The sequence below is a fragment of the Taeniopygia guttata genome, chromosome 1A (assembly GCF_048771995.1).
Source record: "Taeniopygia guttata chromosome 1A, bTaeGut7.mat, whole genome shotgun sequence".
NCBI classification, from domain to species: Eukaryota; Metazoa; Chordata; class Aves; order Passeriformes; family Estrildidae; genus Taeniopygia; species Taeniopygia guttata.
In genome coordinates this window covers 12,768,716-12,775,294 of record NC_133025.1, presented here as the reverse complement: position 1 = coordinate 12,775,294, position 6,579 = coordinate 12,768,716, and positions in this window count along the sequence as shown.

Sequence of the window (6,579 nt, the reverse complement as noted above, 5' to 3'; positions counted from 1 at the left end):
ACAAATTGAAGTTAAAAATAATCAACATCACATGTGAATGATGGGAAACATCTTTCCAGAATAGATTTTGGGATACACATGCAGGAGAAAAACAAATAAGAGCATTTGGCAGTCATTTCACACTGTCATGTGTAATGCAGGTTCCTCAGTTAATGGAGGATATTAATTAATTAAAAAATGTTTACATAAAGAACAGAACAGCAATGAAAGAAGAGGTCATGCTTTAACCTGGAAGACCCCACACCCCAAATCTGTGTGATTGGCACACATGAGGCTGCAAGAGGACTCAATCAAACCATTCTTATATTCCAAAAGAAATTTAGAAATAGATGTCTTCTTACCATTAGATGAACGGAGATGATGAGTCACAGGCTCAAAACTGAACTCAGATTAATTCCAGCTACATTTAGGCTCTTAAAAGCAGTGGTAGTATTTGAGAGTTGCAGAAACCCCGCAGGTAATGAGAAGTGGTCTTTCTAGACAAATGTTTTCTCAAATGAACTTCATTTAAGGAGATTTTTTAGCCTGAACTACACAGGTCAGGTAACCCTCACCCTGTTTCATAGTGGATTAGGGTTCACATATTCCTGCCCAAGGAATGTAGCTGCCTTCAAACTTATTTTAATTTACAATGCCCACTCTAAATGGGATCAGACATTTGAAACAATATTGTTACATGTATTTCTATTTAATAATCTTGAGGGCCACAGTGTTGTTGTGGTTGCCCCCCATATTTCTCTCTGGTAACACTCTGCCAGTGGCACATGCTGCTGCAAACCCCAAAACCAAATTTTCCAGATGGTGCACGGAAAATCCAGTTTCGTGAATTTCCAGAGCTGCTCCCCTTCAGAGAATGCCTGCAAGCCACAATCTCCCTGAATTCATCTCTGAAGCAAAACACATGCACAGCTTTACAAGATTCACCTCAACTTCAGAAGCTTGACAAGTTTATTTATGAAACAAGCTATGTATAAAAGAAAGGTTAAATTCCTGATTACAAATCAAGTTCTGAAAAGGAAACAATAAACAACAGAAGCAACTTCCAGTGTACTTGTCATTGTGAGATTTCTCTGGGGCACAAAAGCTGAGGAAACAAATCAGCAGTGCTCTGCTCCTTCTGTGTTATCTTAAGGAATCAGCACCTCTCCTGTGTTTCTGTCCCACTCTGACAGTGACAGTGTTTGGGTTGCCTCTTGAGCACAAATGAAGTATCAAATAATTTCCTGGGGACCTCAGTTCTCCTTCCTCCTTATCTTCTAATTTAGGGGAACTTAACTGTGTCACAGCTTTGATTAGCTCTTCTTCTCAGTGAGAATGCAAACATTGTAAGGCTCGTCTGGGACCAAGATGTGCTCTCTTTGTACAGCCTCTATGCAACATTGATTTCTAATCTGTGCTTTACCTTCTCAGGCAATTGAATGTGCAATGGTTATCTTTTCCTTCCTTTTAAAAGATCGTATAAATCACAGCTTCTAAAAAAATACTAATTGTGCAATGCCCTGGATGGGCTGACAGTATGTGATGCTTCACTGGGTTTTTGCAAAAATAACACCCAACATATTCATTGCATAGATAACCAGTTTGCCATTCAGAACACCTTCTGCCCATCCCTGTGCCCTTCTTTGCCACCATTTTTAGAGCTTTTTACGACCATAGATAGTCTCTGCAAAGTAACTCTACATAATGCTAGGAAAGGCTTTGGTACATATCCTGGAGCTCCATTTAGGGCTCACTCTTGCTGTTGTGGAGCTTCTAATATCACCTGGAGGATACAGTTGCACCTCTCACTGCCATCTCAGAAGGGTCTCTCAAGGGTCTTGAGTAGTGTTTGTTCTCATATTTCTGATACTGTAGGGTATTTTACAGCCTTTTTGTAGGAAAACAAATACAGACCCCCTCAATATTCATCACTGCAGAAGAAAACAATAGTAGGTACCTCCTTCTGAAGATATGTGGAAATCAAGGTACTTTTCCACCAAAAATCCTTTCAGTGACTAACATCAACACTGCAGAAACTTTATTGCTGTAGATCTGTATTCTGAAGACATCTTATGAACACTTTCAGTAACTTCTATACCTAGGGAGACAAGTGTTCAGCTTGGAGGGAAAAATATCTTACCCATTCAATAGGTTTTCCTAATTCAGTCAGGAGTCTGATGGTCAATGTGTTTTCTGGAACTGCCTCCACAGAAGCAGCAGTGAGGATGACCAGCTGTGTTAGGCCTGAAATCTGAGCTTAAACATCAGTTGTTGCTGAAATTCTAGCTTATTCTAGCTTATTCCTTTTCCTGTATGCCTTTAAAACAGAAAAAAAAGTGATATTCTGATCCTGAGCAACTTTTTACTGCCTTACTGGTTTTACAGCTGGAATAGCTCTGAGTCAGTTTTAAGGGCCCTGATACATTCAACAATTTTACATCAAAATGATAAAAAAAGTATTTGAAAATAAGGTCTTGATCTTGACAGCACTTAACTGCTTTACATCTGGAAGATAGTATAAAATTGCCATCAAGTCAGTCTTGCTGGGAGAAATCATTGGTAGGATACAGGCACAAAGTGGGCTTTTGTGTCATCCCCCCTCCTCTGGCACCATTTAGAGCAAAGTTTGTAACACCACCCCCCACAATTTTGTTGAATCTGTGCATTTCAGTAATTGTAGCTGGGGGGATCAAGGGTGCCTGCTCTCAATTCAGGCAGTTTTTAGGCTACTCTGAGTTGGAGATGACACCAATACCCCCAGACGTAACCTGGGGGTTAAACATCTGCTTAAACCTGTGCTGCCATTGCCCTCATCAGTAGCCAAGCGTTGGAGCCAAGTCCTCAGTCTATGAAGCAAGTGATGGTAAAGCCAGGAGCAGAGCAAACAATGAGGAATAATGCAATCTGCTTCCAGGGGACATGGATCATTAGCTGGATTACACCAGCAGACGGTAATGGAAATTCAGCATAGAATTCTGTAAAATAATTGCCCCAAGATGGAGGAAACAGCCCAAGAAATGGGCCCTAAATGGAACAATCAAATAATACCAGGAGTCTGTATGAAAACAATAATTGGACTTTTCATGTCAACAAATGCCTCAGAAAGAAAAATACACCTAATTTTGTATCAATAAACGCAAGCAACAAAAATCCCAATGCTTTTTGTGTGTGAGCCACTTGACAAGCACTCTTTCAAATCCTGAGCATTACATCTGTCCCTGCACACATCCGTAGGTTATTATTACCTTGGAGTGGGTACAGGCCAGGTCAACAAAGCTTACACTAGCTCTGCAAAACAGGCTATAAAGTAAAGCCAAAGGAGCTGTGCTGCTTTTTATTAAAGAGTCTTCAAGAGGACATAGTGGAAGTTTTTTCAAGTTAAAAACTACATTGATAAAGACAATGCAGATGGTGTTTCAGACCAGTATGGGGTTAAGACTTTTTCCAGTAGGAATGAAAAACTAATGTACAAAAGGATTTATGGGAGAGACTTGTTGGTATCTGAATTCTAACATAACCACATCTGAACAAAATATAATTCATTGTCTGGCTTTGTAAATAATAGTTAACAAAAAAACGGCCAGCACTGGATATTTCTCGAGATATGCAAAACTCCATCTCGCTAGTTAATACTTTTGTTAAATGATAATGACTTTTATGCTGGTGAATCTGAACTCCATAGGTTTGGAACAGACCCCAGGGATCAGTTACTGGGACCATGCTCCTGACTTGCCCAGGCTGATTGGCCTTGTAACACTGAACTTGAAGCTACTCCTTTGGCTGCTGAATCTGCTTTGCAAAGCACTCCAAGACCACTAAATAAAAGGCATTAGAAGAATGTAACTGTTAATTTTTTGTGTGTTGAGTCTCTAACTACTGAAAGACTAAGGAAGAGCTGCCTGGTTCCACTGTTAGATCCTTGAACACTCCCGCATTCTGTTCATAGATGCTTGTTTCTTCCTATAATAAAGGAAACCATTCAAATTATATTCTCTCTACTCTCACCATCTTTAATAAATATCACCTCAAAGTGGCTAAATCACACAAAGAGTTCATAGCTGATGACATTTTGCCGATCCACAGAGTGATACCTGTGACTTACTTTTTAATAAAGAAACACACTTGAAAAATGTTTTTTCTTATTTTACCACCAGTTGAAATTGGACTGGCCTGTAATGTCTTTACATCCCATCACCACTTCGAGGGTGCACATCAGGACTTCCCCAAGCACTACCACAGTACAATCACCTTTTTCATTTGCCAATTAAAATTTGCATTCTGAAGCTTCAGATCTCCAGCCTCTTTTGTGTTGCTGGAGGTTGGATGCATTAATAAACTATGGCCTATATATAAATAATTTCACTGTCAAGTCCCCGGTCCAAGCCCTAGCTAGGGCCAAATACGGCCTGTGCAAGTATGGTTGGGAGGCAAAAGACTGGATGACTCCAAGAGCCACAGAAGATTTGGGACCCAGGTTAACAGAACTAGAAGCAGTGCTTGATAGGATCTGGTCTAGAACTGATGGCTTTGAACAGTACCATTGAGAGAATCAGATGGCTAGAACAAATATATGGGGTGTACTTTGTGCTTGTCTGATGCTCAGCAGATGTATAAAAAAGTATATGCTGGAAGGATGGAACAGTGCTGTGTCAGTGGAAATCTAGGAGGAGGATGTGCTTAATAAAGTAGATCCTTTTCAGCTTCACAGTAATGACCCGGAGCATCCTGGAGCATTAATTCGTGCCTGACTGCAACTGTAGGCAGCTGTGAGCAAGAGAGGGTGGAAAGGGAAAGTTTCTTGCAAGTTACTCTCCACTGATCACAATCTTGTCCTCGCTGTGCAGAACTGGACTCCTGTTAAGGTGGTTGGAAGCTTTGCAGTCACATTCAGGCAGGGTACTTTTCAAAATATTCTTAGTTGAAACAAGAGCTGGGCAATGACGAACAGGGCACAGCTGGGTTTTGGATACTGTGGGCTGAGCTGCCCTGGCTTTGCCTTGATTAAAAATATTATAATGTAATTTATTCAAGAGGAGACAGATTGACAGGAACAGGATTTAATTAAACCAAGTTTAAATCCATTTTGTATTCCCAACTTGCACCTACATGGTAAAAAGACATCTATTCAGGAGGAAAAGGAATCTGCTCAACAACTGTGGACATATCCCAGTAATATTTCAGGGGAGTTCCCTCCTTTCCCCTCTGCTTTGTACTTGTTTTTGACAACATCCTTTCCTTGGAAACCAGGTTATGCACATAAGTGGATCATCACGGCTGCTTCTTCTCCCTCAAATTATTGGTTGTCTGTCTCAATTTGCAGGTTAATGTGAAGCAGGCTTACCCACTTTGTTCTTTAAGTAGTTCCTGCCATCCTCAATTCCTTTTGGAATTAACTTTGAAGTTATGGAAAATAACTTAATAAAATCAGTATTACCAAAAATTAAACTACGAACTTCAGGTTTGTTGAGAGGAAAAGCCTTTTCATTTCTGCAGCATTTTTAATATTATTTGCACACATTTACTTGTGTTATTTGCAGCAGGCTTATCACTGAGGACTGGGGAGGTTTAAGTAAAGAAACAACCTGCTTAAAGAAATAAATCACTTTACCCACACTTAAAAAAATTGTGAAATCTTGCAGTAGCAGAGTTAGAATTTCTCCTGTTCGATTTATGCTTCTGTTGTGGGTTCCATGACTGTGAGATTTCATCCTTTAAGACTTTTATGCGATTTTGTTTTGCATAAGCATATTTCACTTTATATATTGTGAACCAAATTCGGGCTTGGTGAGCTATGTGCCATTTCTTTTGAAGTAACTGGGCTATTAACTCCCATGGAAATTAGTAGTAAAACTAGATTTTTTGTTTTTATCTCTCAGAATGTGATATCTGTATTGAGGAAGATAAATAATGAAGTCCAGGCACAAATAATAATGAAATCACATAAGCAGTTCAAATACTTTGATTTATTCCTTGGATATTAAAAGAGCCTAAACTCTGATTTTGGTGGTTCAGGTTTTTAGAGCATTTTGCATCAGACTCAGTAAAGCTTTGTGCACTTGCAGCAGAATTTGCATCTTAAAGGTTCTGAACAGAAATGCAGATAGCAATTTTTTCATCTACTTACAAGAAGAGTCTTATGATCCCCAGAAGTCAATTTTTGTTTCCCTTTATACAGAGGATCTAATAAGAAAAATATCCTCTAGTAATAAATCACCTCCTGCATTTTATGTAGATTTAGGAAAGCTAATTAAAGAAAAATACATTAAGTAATGTTACTGGCTGTAACCTTCAGAACTGTCCACCCTGAAGAACTTTCACTGCTTCAGTCCTGTTCCAGGTTGGGAAGGCTCCTTAAAAATGGTTGAAGTCCCCAGGAGTGAGCAGCCACCCAGGGCAGTCACTCTGTGCTCTCCTGCAGCTCCAGCTGCTGCCTGGGCTGCTCACCCCAAAACCCAAGAACAGCTTGGGCACGTCCCCTCCCCTGCTCCTCAGCCCCAGGTACCGAGTGCCCCACAAAGCCAAGGGAAGGAGGTGGACAGAGGAAGAGAGGACTTCACTTCCAGACCCTCAGGTCCACACAGATGATCCCACTCCTTTTGG